A 21,460-nucleotide genomic window follows, 5' to 3' on the forward strand; every position below is an offset into this window, starting at 1 on the left:
TTAAATTGTTTATTTGATATTTTTCTCGTTTCCTGAGCAATGTCTGTATCACTATGAACTTTCCTCTTAGGACTGCTTTTGCTAAATCTTACAGGTTTTGGATTGTTGTATTTCCATTTTCATTTGTCTCAAGGTTTTTTTTTTTTTAATTTCTCCTTTGATTTCTTCATTGACTCATTGGCTGTCCAGTGGTGTGTTGTTTAATCTCCACATTTTGTGATTTTGTTTAGTTTTCTTCTTGTAATTGATTCCTGGTTTCACACTCTTGTGGTCAGGGAAGATATTTGATATAATGTCAGTCTTCTTAAGTTTATTGAGGTTTGTTTTATGGCCTCACATATGATCTATTTCAGAGCATATTTCACATGCACTTGAGAAGAATGTGTATTCTGCTGCTTTTGGATAAAATGTTCTGTATATATGTATTAAATCCATCTGGTCTAATGTGTCTTTTAAGGTTGATGTTTCCTTATTGAATTTATGTCTGGGTAGTCTATCCCAGTAACGAAGGTGAGGTATTAAAGTCCTCTACTATTGTATTGGTGTATTCTCCCTTTAGATCTGTTAATATTTGCTCTATATATTTAGTGCTCCTATGTTGGGTACACACATATTTATTAATGTTGTATTTCCTTGCTAGATTGATTCTTTTATGATTATGTAATACCCTTCCTTGTATTTTATTACAGTCTTTGTTTTAAGGTCTATTTTTTCTGATATAAGTGTAGCTACACCAGCTTTCTTGCATGATATATCTTTTTCCATCCCTTTATTTTCAGTTTGTGTGTGTGTGTCCTTGGATCTGAAGTGACTCTCTTTAAAAAAAAAAAAAAAAGACAGGGGCTTCTGGGTGGCTCAGTCAGTTGAGTGTCTGACTTCAGCTCAGGTCATGATCTTGCAGTTCATGAGTTTGAGCCCCACACAGGGCTCTCTGCTGTCAGCACAGAGCCCACATCGGACCCTCTGCCCACCCTCTGGCCCTCCTCCGCTTGCATTCTCTCTCTTTCTCTCCCTTGAAAATAAATAAAAACATTTAAAAAAAGACATTAAAAAAATAAAAATAAGGTATGCAAATATATACAGACCTGTAGAATCATCATCATCATCTGCATCATCATCATCAACCGTGTTGCAAAAATCAGCTTCAGATTGGTATATAAATTCCTTTTTGGGAGGTACCAGCTAAGCTGTGGTGAGACCAAGGAAGGGCTCAAAGATGGTGTTTCCCTGCTATGTTCCCTCAAAGTGCCTCTGTAACCTCTAAAGTGGGGCAAAGTTGAAGGCTATCCCTCTGATTGAAGCTCCAGGACAAGTAGATGGGCCTTTTTCTCAGGTACACTGAGAGTACATTTCAGTTTGCTATCTGTGCAGTGCCCTGGGTGCTATAGCCGGCCCAGAACTAACTTTCCAATTGTTATAGTCTTTTGGGACTCAGAAACACAAGTTACTCAGGCTGCCAGGGCCAGACCATCAAGAGACACCCCCTGTTTAGACTGCACTCACACACAGGCTTGGGGAAAGCTGCATGAGTGTGCCAAGGGCCATACATGTCCACAGGTTTAGGGAGATGTGGGAATGCTGGGCGTGCAGCTCGTTGGTGGCTTTAGTGAGGCTGTGTCCACACATATTTGCCTGTACTAGCAAAATAGAGGGAGAGTGCAAAAATGGCACTAGCTGGTGCCTCCATCCCCAAAGAATGTCTCAACTCATCCCTGGCCCCTCTGGCAGATGCTTTAAGGTTAGCAAATGAGTGTCCTTCACATGTAATCCAGTCACCTCTCAAATTTCTATCTTTGTGCTGGTTCCTGGGATGAGTAACTCTGCATGTGAGCCCCTCATAGGAAATATCTCAGATTCCCACAGCCCCCCAGTTTCCCCGGATATAAGCCTCTTTGATTTTCAGAGTCAATGTTTTGGGGGTCTTATCTCTCTGGTGCAGATCCTTAGGGTTGGAGTGCTTGATATGGGGCATAAACCTCTCACTTCTCAGGGAGAGACTCCAGACCTGTGAGATCCCTCCCTATTGTGTATGGGTTGCTGCGTGTTGTGTGGGGAATGAAGTTTTTGGTGAGATTGTATTTCTGCCTCTCCGTCCTTTCTCAGGGTGGCCTCTTTATCCTTCATTATGGAGAGAGCTGTTCAGCTAGGTTTCTGTTCTCTTTTAGAGGGAATTATCCCTTTTGTAGCTATAGATTTGGTATCAGTGGGGGAAGTTGAGTTCAGTCATGGTCTTCCTTGGCCACCATCTTCAGGCTCCAGGTTTTCTCCTACAGGACTGGAAGCAGGGGCCTTTACTTGGAATTCATTGGAATTCAGTGAATACCTGGAATTCACTGTTTGTTACCAGTTAACTCATTGTATGGTACAAATTCATTCATCCTAAGCAATTCTCACTCATGTGCATAGAAAATTCCGTTTTCACACATTACATTTGGTTGAGTTTTTTTTCCTCTTCCTTATTTAACTTTCCACTATTATAGAGAACTGTTTTAATGCTATTTAATTTTTATTGTTGTTGTTCAGTCCTTTGAGCTTTATAAGGAAAATTGTATGAATATACACATGTACATACAGACATCCCTTCTCATTTCCTACTGTGCTAAAAAAATCAACTGAGTAAGCTTGAAGATCTAATTGGCTTTTTTCAAGGATTCATGAATCCCATTTAGCAAATAGAAAGGACCTCCAAGGAGCTCTACAATATGGAAGGCTTTTATAGGCAGAAGGGGGAAAAGAATGGATTGTTTCAAGCAAAGTCAAAGTCACTAGGATTACCTCACTAGTGCCGATTAGGACATTTCAGACTGACTGGTTAAGATTACATCCTAGGAGGGGCTGAAACTGCACTTAGTTTAGGTATTAACCTCTCTTGGCTTGCTGATGTGGGGTTTAGCACATGGCTCCATTTTGGAAATCCTAATGTTTCTTTTTTAACATACCCGAAGTTATTGATTCCAAGGAACTGAAGTAGTGCTTGTGATGATAGATGCTCTTTGGAGAACATATAACCAGTCTGTAGGATCTGGAGAGGAAACAAAACTGATGCTCCCATCTTCTCTTCCAGAGTAGAGAACTTTGACATCCCAGGCCCTTGAGTGGGTTAGATTGCCCTGGAGCAGTTTCAAAGCTAATCTCATGCCATTACATGGAAATAGAGGGATTCTGTGCACCACCAGCTTGATTTTGAATTGGAAAGCCAGAGTTTTTATTCTATATCCAGATAATTCCATCAAGAAATGGTTATTATATATGATTATTAGCCTACTTAAAGTAGAAAAGATTTTTATGCATAACAGCAAAGAAAGAAACCATAAAGGGGAAGACAGATAGATTTTGCTACAAAAAAGGGAACATATTTACAAGTAAAAAAATACCATAAATAAAACTAAAAGGCAAATAAAAATATTGGAAGGTATTTGCAAACTATATGACAAAGGATGACAGAGGATTAGGGCTAATGTTTTTAAGACATGGAGAGTTCTTTCCAACTTCTATAAATAAAATTAGGTTTCTGTTTTTTCCCTTTTAAGGATAGTATCTAGAGGCATTCAAATGGTCCAGCATTTGACATACCATTGTAGGCGATTTTACAAATACAACCTCTAGCAAAACTAGGCTGCCCTGAGCCCCTGGTATTAGAATTGTTTCTCTTTAAAACAAGAAGAGTGGGGACAGTACACAAAATCCACATGTGGCATGTGCCCAGGCCAACTTCAAGGGGTTTGTGCAATGAGATCTAAAGTTTTCATGATACTGTCTAAAACCAAAAAAACAGGTCCTCCAGGCCTGTGGCGCTTCCGTGGTTGCTAAATGTCTCCAGGACAGGATCAAGAGTGCTTTTCTGATTGAGGAGCAGAAAATCATTATGAAAGTGTTGAAGGCACAAACACAGAATCAGAAAGCTAAATTAAAAAAATGGACCTTTTCTGGGGCTCCTGGGTGGCTCAGTCGGTTAAGCAAACAACTTCAGCTCAGGTCATGATCTCATGGTTGGTGAGTTCAAACCCCATGTCAGGCTCTGTGCTGACAGCTCAAAGCCTGGAGCCTGCTTCAGATTCTGTCTCCATCTCTCTCTGCCCCTTCCCTGCTCCTGCTTTGTCTCTCTGTCAAATATAAATAAAACATTTAAAAAATTTAAAAAATAATAAAAAATGGACCTTTTCTAACTAATAAAAAAAGCAAAAGACTCCTAAAAAATTAAGTTTCCATTACTACTTCATGGAAAGTGGATGGGCATATTTTCACCAAGTTTGGAATGATTTCAGGGTGATTCGACCTAAAATATAGCTCATGTATTGTACAAGGAATCCATTTGGGGAAAGACCGAGGGAGATGGGCAGTCCTACTTTAGAACAGCTGAACCTGAGGTTCAAAGCAAGGCATTGGCAGTTCCTACTGCATCAGACATACTAGTGAAGGTATTAATGGTGTCAATACTAGCTAAAGCATAGAGTGTTATGAGATTGAGATAACCCACATAAAGTGCTAAACTCAATGCCTGGCACATTCCCTTATTTATTCTACTCTGAAAATTTTTATCACGTGACTGCTGTGTCCCAAGCACTCTGTTAGGTGCTGGGGATACAGCAATAAACAAAACAGACATAATCTTTACCTTCTTGGGGCTTACATTTGACTGACACATAGTAAAACATCATAAATCATAGGTAGCATTATCATATAATACAAAACATGCAAAATTTAAAAACCACGGTACCTTTTTTCCTACCAGGTAGATTTACAAAGGTTCTCTAATAAAGGTAATACCTAGCAGGTATTCCATCTAGGCCCTTCCCGAGAGTGTGGGAAAATAGGCCCTTTAATTGATTTCTGGGGTTGTATAAAATTGGTGCTCTTAGGAGAGCAGCTCATAATATGTATCAAAGGCCTTTACTCCCTCAGTGCCACTTCTCTTGATTTATTTATTATCCTAAGGAACTATTTGTGGATTATCCAACAACTGCTACATAAGAAGGAACTTAAGAAGTTCAGAGCCTGAGCTATATGTAGCTTTGCAGGCTGGTTCTGCTTCTGCTGGCTGTGTGACCTTCACATTAATTAGTGTCCCTCAGTGTCCGTGTCATTTTAGGCACATTCTTTATAGCCTCTAAGCAGCATGTTCCTCATCTGGAAAATGGTGATAATAATAGGATTTACCACACAGGGCATTGTGGGGAGTAAATGAGGAAATGCACACGAAGCACCTTAGCATATTACCTGATATATGGTAAGCCTTCAACATACTTAAGCAAAAGAGAAAAAAAAAAGAAGTGTATGTTCAGCTCAGCATTATTTACAATAGTAGAAGGTAAAGTAAAAATTGCCTAAGTGATTAAAATACATACAGAGAAGAAATACTATGCCAACACTGAAAACCAATTGAAAAGCAGATGAATAGTTTAATGACATGGAAAATAATCACAATGTGTTGGGAGAAAAAAGTTGGTTATAAATAGTACATTCAATATAATTCCAATTTTAGAAAAAAAAATATAGAAAGAAAATACTATAGGGGTGCCTGGGTGGCTCAGTGGGTTGAGCATCTGATTCCTGATTTCAGCTCAGGTCATGATCTCACAGTTCATGAAATAGAGCCTCATTTTGGGCTCTAGGCTGACCCCGAGGGGCCTGCTTGGGATTCTCTATCTCTCTCTCTCTCTCTCTCTCTCTCTCTCTCTCTGCCCCTCCCCTGCTCACGCACACTTTCTCTCTCAAATAAACATTAAAAAACCAATACTATATATTCCCACAATGAACATGCATTATTTCATAATGTAAACAAGTCTTACACATTATTTATAGCAGATGTATAGAGGGTTTTGGATGCCCAACATCATCCTATTTCCTTATAACATCCCAGTTTTCTTATGGGAAATAGTATTTCTTCCTCAGTGAGGAATCTCAGCAGAAGGGGAAATTTTAGCTTGCCCATCTCACATCCACCTCTCTCTTACAGAAGCCAGGAGGACTTTGACCCAGGAGGCCGCTAGATCTTTTGGAGGATAGTCTCCCTGTGGTGGTAGCACTGTAGGTGAGGAAGTGGGTGGGGCTGGGACTTCTTTGACCCCTGCCCTTTCCCAAGCCTGGAACTCCTCCCCCTAGTGTGTTCATGAGCCCCTATTAGTCTTCCAATAAATCCTTTTCTGCTTACATTAGCCAGAATGTGTTTCTGTTGTTTGCAACCAAGAACCCTTACTAATGAGTTATTGTTTATAACTGGAAAAGGAATAAAGCAAGCTGCACATTAATGTAACAGCAGCTGCAGGGCTATTCTTTGCAGGAATAGTCTAAACGCAGGTGAGTTTGATAGGGATAGGAGGAAATGCTAAATGACCTGGCTGTGGTCACAGGATGCCAAATATCTGGTTGGAAACTGGAAAAACGAATTTAAAAATTTAGATGTTCCCAAATATCCAGTTGTTTGACATCATGTGACAGCTGATGATTATTATTCACGGATCTTTGTGATTTGGATTGACTTAGAACTTAGAGCACTATGAGTGAAATGTTCAACTTCACTGAACAAAGAACTTAACCATGGTGATGTTAACCACATGCACAAGTAGGAATGAAAGCTATCCTCTACACTGCTTTAGGAAACCATAGGCCTTTAGCTAACACACTTTTAAAACCTGCCCCCAGAGAATGCGATGAATTACAGTTTTGTTCTTATACTTTAACAATAGCAAACACCTGCATATGTTCATCTGCATTTCATTTTGGTAGCATGACACCATCTGTTTTTAAAAGTTTTAAGCCACCTGCTATTAAAATGATTACTGCACTTGACATGAGTAAGTTTGCTAGACAGTCACACATCCTCAGTCCTCATCTTTACAACATTTCAGGAATCTTGGCTTCTAAAATCTTTTGACTTGCCTCGATTACTTAGCCAGTTTTCTCCATCTCTCATGGAGAAAATACCCTCCAACTGTGAGTCAGACCCATGATCTGGACAAGTTTTAACACCTAGAGAACACAGCACATCTAGCTTTCTGGGAATAATTACTGTAAATACAATTTTAACTCAGTATGAAGTTTTTCATAATTTGCAATCAGTGTTGTTAAAGGCAGTAGGAGAATTACATGTCACACAATTTTACTTTAAATCAATACTTCTTGGCGTGCCTGGTGGCTCAGTTGGTTGAGTGCCAACTCTTGATTTCAGCTCAGGTCATGATCTCACAGTGCCTGGGCTCGAGCCCCACATTGGGCTCTAGACTGTCAACTCAGATTCTCTCCCTCTCTCTCTGCCCCTCCCTTGATTGCATTCTCTCTCTTTCTCTCTCTCCCTCTCTTTCTGTCTAAATAAAAACTTTTAAAAAATCAATACTTCCCACATTTTAGTATATGTGCTGCCAAAGCGAGCACAATACTTCCCACATTTGAAATGTGCATATGAATTATTGAAGGATTGTGTTAAAATGCAGATACTGATTCAGTGGGTGTTCTCGTTATCTGTTGGACAGCAGATCATCCCAAATTAGTGGCTTAAAACAGCCATTAAGTGATTACTCATTTATTTTGCTCACAAACCTGCAATTTGAACAGGGCCTGGTAGGGAAAGCTTGTCCCCATACATGCTTAGATGGGAAAGTTGGATACTGAGGATAACTTAACAGCTGGGAACTGAAATCATCTGAATATTTACTCACACAGTCTAGTGGTTGATGCTGTCTGTTGAATGAGACCCAAGATGAGGCTCTTGACCAGAAGCTCACGTGTATCCCTTCCAAGTGTATGCGTGGCTCCCTTCAGCATAGTGGCTGGGTTTCACCAAGTGGCCCAAGAAAGCAAGGTGGAAGTGCCTGGCATTTTTATGATGTAATCTCAGAAGTCACCTAGTGTCACTTCTACCATAATCTATTGGTTGAGTCAGTCCAAAAGGTATTCCCATTTTTAAGGGGAAGAGACTTTGCCCCCATCACTTGATGGGAGAAGGGTCAACTTCACAACATGTGGAATGGAACATATTGTACGGCTGTATTTGGAAAACATCATCTGCACAGTAGGTCTGGTGGGGCCCGAGACTCTTCATTTCTAACTTCCAGGAAATACCAGAGCTTTTATGAATATTCTTAAAAGATGCCATGTAACTTTTTCTTATTTTGTTTTCATCTTTTTCTTACAACATTCTTTTAGCCTAATCTCATTTACTCTTCTTTCTGCATACTTCCTGTAAAGAAGGAAGAATTCCTTCATAAAGCATTGGTTAGATAGACCCCATATGTAGAATTTTGTACCACATATTTCTTAAAGGGTACTTGACATTGTATTATACTGTATTTTATTTAATGTTTATGGAAATAAATATTTATTATGGAAAGTCACAATCTGTTTCTTAAGGGCAAAATTTGTGAATTTTAAAGCTAGTTAGTTTTAAATTAATTTATCTTTATGACATCAATTTTTTAAATCCTGGGGAAATAATTTAATGTAGTCTCAAGTCATGTAGAACCATGAGCCATCCCTGTAGGGTGATAAGATAACTTTATGGGATGCCTCTCTTAAAGAATCACTGAGGTGCATTCATTGAACTAGTGATTGTTGAGTACTGTTCTAGGTTCAAGGGATTGAAGATGAACAATGTTCCTGCTCCTGTGAAGCTGACTTTCTGGAGGGTAGGATTGGGAAGAACAAACTATCAACAAGTAAATAAATAAATCATCACTCCTCAAAGTGTGGTCCATGGACTTTTGAGAATCCCCAAGACCCTTTCAGGTGTCTGTAAGATCAGTATTACACTTGGGTGAAATATCCACCCAAAGTACAAATGAACAATGTGTTTTAATATAATGGAGTGCAGAGAGTTTATTGATACGGTTTTAGATTCCATGTTGCAGTTAACCTTTCAGAAACTAATACTTGTCAAGTTTTGGTGCAGTATCAAAGAAGAATATCCAGTTATCTGAAAATGCTATGTCTGCTTTTTCCAATTGCACATCTGCAGCCAGATTATCTTCATGAACTTAAACCAAAATGAGATACTGCAACAGGGACACCTGTTAAGCTTCCGACTTCGGTTAAGCTTCCGACTTCGGCTCAGGTCATGATCTCACAGTCTGTGGGTTCGAGCCCCACATTGGGCTCTGTGCCGACAGCTCAGAGCCTGGAGCCTGCTTCGGATTCTGTGTCTCCCTCTCTCTGCCCCTCCCCTGCTCATGCTCTGTCTCTCTCTGTCTCAAAATAAAATCAATAAAAAAATTTTTTTTTAAATAATAAAAAAGTAAGATACTGCAACAGATTGAATGCAGAAGCAGATATGAGAATTGAGCTTTCTGGTAAGAGACCTGCTAAAGTGTAAAGCAATACCACTCTTCTTGCTTAATTTTTTTGTTCTGGAAAATATATTTTGTTTTCATATAAAATATGCTATTTATGTTTGCATGGTTTGCTGATGTTTAAAATCAATTAATAAATACTTAAATGTTTTTTCACTTTTAATTTCTAATATGATAAATATGGAGAGATGTAAGCCATATGAAGAAAAGCTTTTTGAAATACTCAGTAAAGGCAAAAGTCTCCCAGGGGGTGTTAACCCCCACATTTCCATGTTGCCTCACCTGTCCTCTTGTGTGGCCACTTAGGATGTCAGAGCCCATGCCCTGCCATGTGGTCTCATCCAAGGGCAGAAGTAGCAGGAGCAGGTAAACTCTGGGCAAGTGTTTGGCCTGTTTGTGTAGAGGCAGCAAGAGGATACAGCCTTGCTCTCCCAGGCCCAGGGATTGAGCCCATGTGTTGGGCCCAGATGGTAGAACCATGTGCTGAGGTGAAGAGGAAGCTGAGGGTCTGAGAGGAGGCTGGTGCAGAGGGAACTCAGAAAGCGTACATCCATGTGTCCCATGTAAGTATATTGTGGCTGCCTTTTCATGGCAGTACGTATAGGTCTACTCATTCTTTAAAACAGACGTATGACTTTATATTATTAAGGATGAATGATAAATTTTTAAACTAGTTCCCACTGTCAGGCATTTGGGTTGTTTCCAACTTTTGCTTTATAAATGATGCCAAAATGACCAGCCAATAAAATAAACATTGAAAAGATGAACAAGACAATTGCAGTGGTGATTAGCACCTTGTAGACAGTCACCAGAATAGAAGTCTCATAAGGGTAGGGATTTTAGTGTTTTGTCCACCCTATACCCCCAGCAGTTAGAATAGGGCCTGTCATATAGTAGATGCTTAAGAAACATTTGTGAAATGTCTGATACAAGTGATTGGGAGCAGCACTCAGGAAATACCTATATTTAAGCTCAGACCTGAGTGAGGGGGAGAGAGCCAGCCTTGGGAAGGGTCGGGGTTTCTAGGGGTTTCCAGGCAGAGGGAAGAGGCTGTGCAAAGGCTGAGAGGTGGAAACGCCTTGGCATGTTTGAAAAACAGGAAGGGGGGCATCTGGGCGGTTCAGTCGGTTAAGCTTCTGACTGTGGCTCAGGTCATGATCTCATGGTCCGAGAGTTCGAGCCCGGGGTCGGGCTCTGTGCTGACAGCTCAGAGCCTGGAGCCTGCTTCGGATTCTGTGTCTCCTTCTCTCTCTGCCCCTCCCCCACTTGTGCTCTGCCTCTCTCTGTCTCTCAAAAATAAATAAACATTGATAATAATAATAATAATAAACCAGAAAGTTCATGGGCTGGAGGACAGTGAGCAAGGGGACAGTGTAGGAGAGGAGGTTGGAGAAGAGGATGGGGCCAGATCCACAAGGCCTTCTCAGCACTCATAACAAGGAGTTTCACTTTTACAAGATAGCTGAAAGGCATTGTGGTTTTACCAGGAAAATGACATGATCTGGTTTATGTTTTTAAAAGATTACTCTGACCACCTCATACTTACTAGGAATTTATAAATACATAACAAGTATTGGTGAAAATGTGGAGAAATTGAGACCCTTGTGCGCTGTCAGTGCGAACGTAAAATGGTACAGACACTATGGAAAACAGTATGACTGTTCGTCAAAAAGTTAAAAATAGAATTACAGTAGGATTCAGCAATTCCACTCCTGGGTGTCTGCCCCAAAATATTGAAAGCAGGGACTTGAATACCTATTTGTAGGCCCATGTTCATAATAGCATTATTTACAATAACCAAAAGGTGGAAATAACCCCATTGCCCATCACCAGGATGGATAAACTAAATATACGTGCATAAATGGAATATTCTCCAGCTTTGAAAAAGAAGGAAATTCTGACACATGTTACAGCGTGGATGAACCTGGAGGACATTACGCTAAGTGACATAAGTTAGGTATAAATGGACAAATGCTGTGCGATTCCACTTATGCGAGGTACTCAGAGTCATGAAACTCTTAGAGACAGAAAGTGGAGTGGTGGCTGTCAGGGGCCAGGGGAAACGGGGAATGGAGGGTTGCTTAATGGGGACAGAGTTTCAGTTTTGCAAGATGAAGAGTTCTGTGGATAGGTGGTGGGGACAGTTGCACAACAGTGGGAGTGTACTTGACGCCTGTATGCTTAAAAATGGTTAAAATGGAAGAGTGCATGTTGTGCGTATTTAACCACAATTGGGAAACAGAAACAAACAACCAAACCTTGTTCTCGATGTGTTCTGGAGAAAAGTTTGTAGAGGGGCGTGGCTGGCTGGTTGTCCTCTCTTCTTCCTGACAGAATCTATTTTCTCCTCTCTCCTTCCCAACACAGTGTGACTTAGTTTACATATCCACCCATTCTCCTAACAGCCCTAGGCCCTAATGATCTACCCCCTCCTCCAGGGGTGGGCCTCCCGTCAGGGGAGAGCTTCCTAAAATGCAGCCGGAGTCCCTGGGGTTTCTGAGATCCTTTTCGAGGGTCTGTGAGTTTCTCCCATTTCCGGCTACATATCTGAATGAGCCTGGATTCTTATTTATTTATTTTTAATGTTTATTTATTTTTGAGAGAAAGACAGAGAGAGAGAGAGAGAGAGAGCAAGCAAGTGGGGGGATGGGCAGAGGGAGACACAGAATTTGAGGCAGGCTCCAGGCTCTGAGCTGTCACCCAGGTGCCCCTGAATGAGCCTGGATTTTTAAAAAATACTTCTACTGAGGCGTCTGGGTGACTCAATCGGTCAAGAGTCTGACTTCAGTTCATCTCGTGCTCTCACAGTTTGTGAGTTGGAGCCCTACATCAGGCTTTCTGCTGTCAGCACAGAGCCTGCTTCGGATCCTCTGTCTCCCTCTCTCCTTTCTCCTCTCTGTCTCCCTCTCTCTCTCAAAAATAAATATACATTAAAAAAAAAAAAATACTACTACTGATAGATCCCAACAGATTGAATGAATACAAAAGCATGTATGAGAATTGAGCTGTCTTACACTAAACCAAATATTAAGGTGCTTTGCAAAGATGGAAAGCAAGGCCACTGTTCTCATCAAATATGTTTACTATATGGCTAAAAGCAACTACCATATGATCCAGAAATCCCTCTTCTGAGTATAACCCACCCACCCCCGGCCTCCCCCACACACAAAATGAAATTGTCATTTCAAAGAGATACCTGCACTCCCATGTTCATGCAGCATTATTCACAAAAGCCAAGATATGGAAACAACCTCAGTGTTTGTTGACAGATGAATTGATAAAGAAATGGTGATATGTACATACAATAGAATATTATTCAGCCTTAAAAAAGAAGGAAATCTTGCCACTTGTGACAACATGTATGAACTTGGAGGACACTATGCCAAGTGAAATAATCCAGACACAGAAGAAACAAAAACAAAACAAAACAAAAACAAACAACAACAACAAAAAACTCCTGCATGATCTCATTTGTATGTTGACTCTAAAAGAGGCAAATACATAGAAGCAGAGAGTAGAAAGGTAGTTTCCAGGGTCTAGAGGTAAGGGAAATGGGGAGATGTTGGCCAAAGGGTACAAGGTTGCAGGTATGTAGGATAAGTAAGTCTAGAGATCTAACATACAGCATGATGACTGCAGTTAATAATATTGTCTTGAATACTGGAAATTTGCTGAGAGAATAGATTTCAGGTGCTCTCATCACACACACAAATGGTAACTATGAGAGGACAAGTTTATTAATTAGCTTGATTGTAGTAATTATTTCACCACTTATATGTATGTCAAATCATCCTGTTGTACACCTTAAATACTTACAGTTTTTATTTTAACAATGCTTTTGCTTTCGGGGTGCCTGGTTGGCTCAGTCGGTTAAGCATCTGGCTCTTGATTTTGGGCTCAGGTCATAGTCTCACAGTTCATGGGTCTAGGCTCTGCGTCGGGCTCTGTGCACGGCTCAGAGCCTGGAGTCTGCTTCAGATTCTGTGTGTCCCTATCTCTCTGCCCCTCCCCTCTTATGCTCTGTCTTTCTCTCAAAAATGAACATTTAAAAAATGCTTTTGCTTTGGAAAATATAACTATGTTAACTTATATTAACATTTAACGGGTTTATTGTTGCTATTTTCTTTTTAATTTTTTGTTTGGGAGAGAGCGCGACCAGGGGAGATAAATTTTTTTGAGCCTCTGGGTTGGTCCCAAGATAAAAATGTTTGAGAACCACTGGCCTGGAGGAATGCCATTCTTTTTGCTGTGGATTGGTATGGGAATGTTCATGGACTCCGAAAATGTCCAATGAGACAAGAGAAAAGTCTACTGGGAAGCTTCTGGGAAAAGCTTTTCTACTCCTAAATGTAAGCCCCAGGAAGATATTCTCTTCTTCCCCTAAGGAAATGATGTTTCCAAATTTCATGATTACAGTGATTTGATGAACATCTTTCTATGTAAAATATATTTGTTTGAGTCTTTTGGTGGAATAAATTCTTAGAACTGGAGGTGCTGGATATCAGCATATACACATTTAAAATTTTAATAAATATCAATTATTGAAAACTTGTCTTCCCAAAAGTTTTTACCAATAAAAATGTCTACCAATATTTATTTAATAAGCACGTATGTAAAGCTTTCTATGTGCTAGGCAATATTCTAAGGCTTTTACAAATATAAGCTCACTAATAGTATATGTAAGTGCCTGTTTCTCTACCTTTGCTAAATTATTTTTTTTTAATGTTTATTTATTTATTTTGAGAGAGAAAGCACGAGCAGGGGAGGGACAGAGAGAAGGGGAGAGAGAATCCCATGCAGGCTGCATGCTGTCAGTGCAGAGCCTGACGTGGAGCTCGATTCCATGAACTGTGAGATCATGACCTGAGCTGAAACCAAGAGTTGGACACTTAACTGACTGAGCCACCCAGGTTCCCTGCTGAGTTATTTATTTTTTGTCTCTGCTTATCTGATAAGCAGAAAATAATTTACTATTTCAGGTTTCATATCTTTGCAGCTTATAGTTAGTATGGTCAAACATTTAAAAAATATTGTCTTTAAACAGTCTACTTGTATCCTTCATCCAGTTTCCTTTTAGGTTTCATCTTTGTTTTACTTATTGATTTCTAAGAGCTCTGTGTATATTAGGGACATTAGCCCTTTAATATCATATATGGAACAAATAAGGTTGAATCACTTATTCACAATTCCAACATCTGAGAAGCTCTGAAGTTTTTAGTAAATTTGGTGCAAACTCATTTGATAACAAAATGTAACCTCTGCTGACATAAGACTACTTTTAGCCTTTGTAAATTCCACTTAATGTGAGTAGTGGTACATTTTGCTGAAGAAAAAAACTGATTATAAGATACTGGTCTAGACCTCACTGGTGGTGGTATTTATATACTGTGTATTATTATCTTTTCTAAATTCGTGAAACTCAAAATTCCATAAAATGTTTGTCCCCAAGGATTTCAACTAAGAGATTGTGGAGTTTATTTACACACATAATGCTTGGGGGATTTTTAGTGTCTGTGAGGTCTTCAAGTATATATGGGCTGCATGCTGTTGACGTATGAGTTAGAAATTTAAGGGAGAGCTTAGGGTTAGAGAAGCAGATTTTGCATTTATCGACATATAGATAATGGTTGCATTAGAATCATGAAAGCCTGTAACAGAAACCATGCATTGCCAGAAGAGCAATGGGAACATCAGTGTTTAAGGGATGGATCAAGAAATGTGGAGAAGTGGGGCGCCTGGGTGGCTCAGTCGGTTGGGCATCCGACTTCGGCTCAGGTCACGATCTCACGGTCGGTGAGTTCGAGCCCCGCGTCGGGCTCTGTGCTGACCGCTCAGAGCCTGGAGCCCGTTTCAGATTCTGTGTCTCCCTCTCTCTCTGCCCCTCCCCTGTTCATGCTCTGTCTCTCTCTGTCTCAAAAATAAACGTCAAAAAAAAAAAAAAAAAAAAGAAATGTGGAGAAGAAAGCTTGAATTGGACGGAGCAGAGGGTGTGATCATTCTGGACCGTGACCACTAGCAGTGGCCAAGGAAAGACACAGCACACTTTTCTGGCTTCCTAGTTCTCAGTGGAGTTATTGTCAGATGTCAGAGTGAACTTAGACTTTTGGAGCACGTGTGTGGAGGATGGGGTAGGAAGGGCTCACAGTTGCCTCTGCGTCCAGGCTCAGGGATCTGACCTCCACATTCCTGGTAACCAAGCATCTTTCCATCAGTCTTCTTAAGAAGGGTTATACATGCTTCTTCTCCCATAAAAGTTCAAGGGTCTGCTGCAGTTTTCCAGTCCCATCAGCTCTCTGTTGAGCTCAATCCTCTAGCAAGTTACTCAGACCCCAAAATGAGCAAGGTATTGCAATACTGGGTATAGGGTCCTGGACACAGATACTGGGCCAGAGGAGACCAGAAAGGAGGCCAGGCTTGTTCCTGTGTATTCTTTCAGATAGGCCACGTTGGGAACCTTGGCAGGAGCAGTTAGAAAACACTTGCTGGTGGACAGCCACTGTCAAAGATAGGACAGTTTGAAGACCTCTGGTCTGCCTCTAACCTGCCCACTGCAAAACAATCTGTAAACCATTTGCATCTGGTCTCCTGTCTAATGAGAGAAAAATCTGTTTTTCCCTTTCAGTTGAATGTTCTCAGCCTTCAAATGTGTGCCTTTTGTTCATTCTAACTCGCCTACATCTGCATAAAACAAAAGTTCATTTTCAGAGCAGTGTGGAGGGGGACTGTGCACAATTCCAGTTATTGTATAGAAAAGCTGTGTGCCTAACTTTTTATTCAGCAAGAAAATAATATATCCAAGATGTTAATGTGGGTGTTTTCTGTAGCTCACACTGGTGATGTCTTGTCTATCTCTCCAGAAACAATGAGCATTTATTTGGGATTGCTTAGATTTAGTTACGCTACTTTATTTTTTATTTCAAATGGCTGTCAACTGTTAAGTGGGTGAAAAAATGAATTAATTTCTTGGATATTTTAAATAGTTGTCATAGGTTCTAATCTTAGCTTCAGTGGACACATTTGAAAGTTCGTAATGTTAACATTAATTCATTAAACTAATATGAAGAGCATTAAATAAATATTCTGGTATAGATCATGACACAAATAATTCTAGTCCTGAGCTAATATCCGTATACATTTTTCTTTAGAAAGCACTTCTTTTCCAACACTACTGAATTGTACACTTAACAATTATTAAAATGGTAAATTTTATTTTATGTGCATTTTACCACAATTTACAAAATTTCCCTTCTAAATTTTCAAACTTTAGAAACATTTATTTCATAAAGAAGTAATTTCAATAACTTTCCATTTCAGAGAACTTGTGGATTTGTTTTTGCACATCGTCAGTGATTATAAAGGCTTAATTTAAAATGAACCCTTCAGATGTGAGATATATATATTTATCTTATATATATATTTGAACTCAGACAAGCATTTTACTTAAAAATACGGAATGCTTCAAATTTGCATGTCATCTTTACACAGGGGTCATGTTCATCTTCTCTGTATTATTCCAATTTTTAGTATATGTGCTGCTGAAGCAGGCACCAGTTGCTATATTTATATCTCCAGGAAAGGTTAGTTGGCATCAAAGAATTATAGAGCAACAAGAGATCTAAGAGTCACCTTGCGGTTTTCAAATGACAATTCTTTGTTCTACAAATGAACAAGTTAAAGTCTGTTAGGTCAAGAACCTGGGGCTAGCCTCCAAAGCCATCTTCACAGCAGAGCTGTTGATGACAGAATACAGAGCTGAGCCCGAAAAGTCAAACGTGCTGTAGAAAACTTGTTTCAAAAACGGTGGTTCCCCCCCAATCAAAATAAACAAAACTAAAAAGTGGTCCCCTGCCCCACCTCACTCTTTCCCACTCTCCAGAAGCAGCCTTTTTCGTTTTTTTCATCTCCAAATCCCTGCTACTTCTTGATTATTCATGGTTAAGCATCATCAGTTATCACTATGGAAGATGAAGAATGAACCCTTTTCATTACTACACACACACACACGCACACATACACACACACCCCTCCCACCACACACAAATACACCCCTTCCACCCACCCCACACTCCCCACACCAGTGCACCCCACACACACCCCACATACACAAACACACCCCACACCCCCCCACACACATACACACCACACCCTTAACCCCTCTTCTTCTCAATAAGGTCATATCATGAATTTAATAATTCATGTTTATGAATTTAATAATCAGTGTTTATATACTGTGACAATGAAATGTGCCACTCACAGCTGAGCCATGTTAAATATTATGGCAACTTTTCCTTTCTCACTTAGGGTTCCTTTTTGAATCAGTAATTTACCTTCTTTCATGGTTCTATGTACCAATCATTTGGTTAACCTTACTCTTCAGTTATATAAATTTCCTCTCCAAATCTTTAAACACATCAATTAATCTGTTTTATTTTGGAAACATATCGCTGGTAGCTTTCTAACTGGCCCCAATCTGGACTGGTTGCACTTCATGTGTCACCTTGATGATTCCCTTCTTTTGTTGAACCCTTCTTTTGCATGTCCCACACCTTCTTTCTTAGTTTAATCCCTCATTTTGGTTAGCAATAGTTTCCCAGTAAAGGGTTCTAAGAAGTAAAATTATGAGAACTTGTGTGTCTGGAAACCTTTTACTTCCTTTATATGAATTGAGATCATTTTCCCTGAGAATTTTGACGGTAGTAATACATTTTCTTGTAATTTCCAGTGTTGGTTGATGCATTCAGATTCTCAGTCCTTTGTATGAAATCTGTTGTTTTTTTAAGGTCTTCTTTGTACTGAGATATCACAATGATGTACCTTAGTGTGGGTCTATTTTTACCCATTGTGCTGTACATTAGAAACTGATGACCTTTTGTTAAACTTTCTTGAATTATTTCATTGATTATTTCCTCTGTTCTATCTTTGTGGGATGCTTAATTATTCCCATGTGGGTCCTTTTGTTCTAGTCTTCTAATTTCTTTTTTCCCCCTATTTTCCAACTTTTTTGGGTACTATTTTGGTAGCAGTTTCCTCAACTTCATCTTCTAACCCTTCTATTGAGTTTTTCACTTCTATTTTCTATTTTTTTAAATTTTTTAAAAATGTTATTTATTTATTTATTTTTGAGACAGAGAGAGACAGAGCATGGGCAGGGGAGGGGCAGAGAGAGAGGGAGACACAGAATCTGAAGCAGGTTCCAGGCTCTGAGCTGTCAGCACAGAGCCCAATGCGGGGCTTGAACTCATGGACTGTGAGATCATGACCTGAGCCGAAGTCGGACGTTTAACCAACTGAGCCACCCAGGCGCCCCTCTTTTCTTTTTTTTAAACATTTTTATTTATTTTTGAGAGACAGAGCATGAGTGGAGGAGGGGCAGAGAGAGAGGGACACACAGAATCCCAAGCAGGCTCCAGGCTCTGAGCTGTCAGCACAGAGCCTAACGTGGGGCTCGAACCCACAAACCGTGAGATCATGACCTTAACCGACTGAGCCACCCAGGTGCCCCTTCATTTCTATTTTCAAGATATTTTGTTTTTTGAATATTTCTTTTTTATGGTCCCTTGGTTTTTAATTTCTTTTTTAGTGGAGACAAACTTTTTTACTATTTTAAAACCTGAGAATATTAGTGGCATTTCTTTAAAATATTCTATTCTCCCTTCATAGAGCCACTCTTTGTCATAATATTTATTTTTAATTAAATATAATTTATTGTCAAATTGGTTTCCATTCAACACCCAGTGCTCATGCCAACAGGTGCTCTCCTCAATGCCCATCACCCACTTTCCCCTCTCTCCCACCCTCCATCAACCCGCAGTTTGTTCTCAGTATGAGTCTCTTACAGTTTGCCTCCCTCCCTGTCATAATATTTTTTTTTAATTCTGTTTGTTTTGATTCTTTCACCTTTTAAGGGCTTTCCTCAAATGTCTGATGATCCTTGACTGTACATATTTAAGATGTGGACACAAAGAAGCTGACTGGAAGCAATTGGTTCGTATGAATAGGATTTGCCTGCATTTCTGAAATTGCTTCCTTGGGTACCCCCAGTATCAGCTGTCAAATTGTTCACAGAGCAATCTTCTAATCTCCTGGATGGAGAGCCTAAGCCTGGCTGCCAGCATTCAGGTAGCCAAGTGAGGGAATAAAGGGCTGAGGTTCTAAATACTCACATTATAAACTTTCATATTACTCTCTGTATCAGTCATGGTCCAAGGGGATTAAGTATAAATGGGTACAGATAACTTTTATTTATTTTTTATAATATATGAAATTTATTGTCAAATTGGTTTCCATACAACACCCAGTGCTCATCCCAAAAGGTGCCCTCCTCAATACCCATCACCCACCCTCCCCTCCCTCCCACCCCCCATCAACCCTCAGTTTGTTCTCAGTTTTTAAGAGTCTCTTATGCTTTGGCTCTCTTCCACTCTAACCTCTTTTTTTTTTTCCTTCCCCTCCCCCATGGGTTTGGGTACAGAGAACTTTAAAGAACAGTCTAGGGCTAAGGGAGAGTACCCAAGAATGGAACAAACTTAGAAGGGGGCCCCCTGTCCCCATGTCTGGGATTCAGATTTAATTGGTGAAGGTGATTGCAGCCCACTGAATGAAGTTTGCTAGGGTTCTCAGGCTAGAACTGGACCACAGTCGCCAGGCAAGCAAGAACCATCCCTCTGGGTTGCAGTCAGGCCAAGGTTGGCAAGCGGGGAACCATGACTGGAACTGGGAAAAAGGAAACACCTCACTGGGATACAACAGGGTTGAGACTAGCACATCCCTCCAGAGTACAGGTGAGCAGGAAATGCCTCTCCACGAGGCTGAAGGGCAGGCTCAGAGGGAGTCAGGACTTTGGAAGTCTATTTGCCAACCAGAGAGGTGGTTACATGCTGCAGGGCTGCAAGCTCGCTTAGAGACTTTGTACCCTGGGGTTGAGAGCCACTGGATGTCTCCATCCAAAACCACAAACACACCACTAAAAACTGGATAGTGTTAACAAGAAAAGCAAATGAAAGCATGCCAGCTAAGAAACGAGAAAAGGAAAAATGCTTGAGGGTCCAACTCAATATTGTAGTGTAGCCAATTGTAGTAGTTTGCTAGGGCTGCCGTAATCAAGTACCACAGCCTAGTTAACTTCTCAGAAACTTATGGTCTCACAGCTGTGGAGGCTGGAAGTTCAAAATCAGGGTGTTGGCAGGGTTGACTTCTTCTAAGGGCTTAGGGAAGAATCTGTGCCAGACCTCTCCTTGGCTTGTAGATCGCTGTTCCCCATGTCTCCTCACATCATCTTCTCTGTGTATCAAATTCGTCTTTTACAAGGACCCCAGCCATATTGGGTTAGAGCTACTCTGGTGACCTTTAACTTGATTACCTCTGAAAAGACCCCCATCTTCAAGTAAGGTCACATTCTAAGGCACTAGGGGTTAGGACTTTAATATAGGAATTTGGGCGGGCGGGGGAGGAGCACAATTCAACTTCTATTAGCAATGAAGGCTGAGTTTGGGGATAAGAGGCAATAAATTGATATATTGTCATGCTCCTTACTCTTTGTCTTCAGTATGTTACGCTCCCCTCAACTCTTTGTGGTGTTTCCTAGTATAGAGACCTTGTTTTACCCCTTCTAAATAAACACACAGGGTTATGCTGGGATGCTGTTGCCAAGCTGTATAGTATTGAAGAGCCCATCTGGGGATCAAACTGAAAGTCCTAAATACTTTCAACTCATCCTATATTCAAGTTCCTTCTACTGGTACCTGATGTCATATTCATGAACACTTGGGAGTTCTACGGGAGGCGAGATATTGGGTTGCTTCTTAGCAATCTTTTCACTGTTGACTTCAATGTCAGGTTTCTGGAGTCTGCTTTAGTTTCCAGAATGTTACTGCTTATCTCTGTTTCTTACCGCTTTATAAATTATTAAGTAAACCTTTTCTCTTGGAGTAATTTTAGATTTACAAAGTTGCAAAGGTAATACAGGGAATTCCCTTATACCCTTTACTCAGTTTCTCCCGATGTTAACATCTTTCATCACCAATGCTTCAAAATTAAGAAACTAAGTGATACATTACTTATTCACCAGGTTTTCCACTGATGGCTTTTTGTTCCAGGATCCAATCTAGGATACCATACTGCATTTGGTTGTCAAGAATCCATAGTCTCCTGTGATTTGTGAGTTTGTCTTTCCTTGTTTT

General features: G+C 40.2%; 1 non-coding gene and 1 pseudogene across 1 annotated transcript; one reads left to right on the forward strand and one right to left on the reverse strand.

Annotated features, from left to right (window-relative positions):
* Window positions 1–3,127: 3,127 nt before the first annotated feature.
* On the forward strand, window positions 3,128–5,990 carry LOC123591761 (annotated as a pseudogene).
* Window positions 5,991–16,723: 10,733 nt separating this feature from the next.
* LOC123592284 lies at window positions 16,724–16,829 on the reverse strand. The gene has a single exon (XR_006709681.1). It is a non-coding gene; the product is annotated as a U6 spliceosomal RNA (small nuclear RNA).
* Window positions 16,830–21,460: the final 4,631 nt, after the last annotated feature.

The sequence above is a fragment of the Leopardus geoffroyi genome, chromosome B4 (assembly GCF_018350155.1).
Source record: "Leopardus geoffroyi isolate Oge1 chromosome B4, O.geoffroyi_Oge1_pat1.0, whole genome shotgun sequence".
Lineage (NCBI taxonomy): Eukaryota > Metazoa > Chordata > Mammalia > Carnivora > Felidae > Leopardus > Leopardus geoffroyi.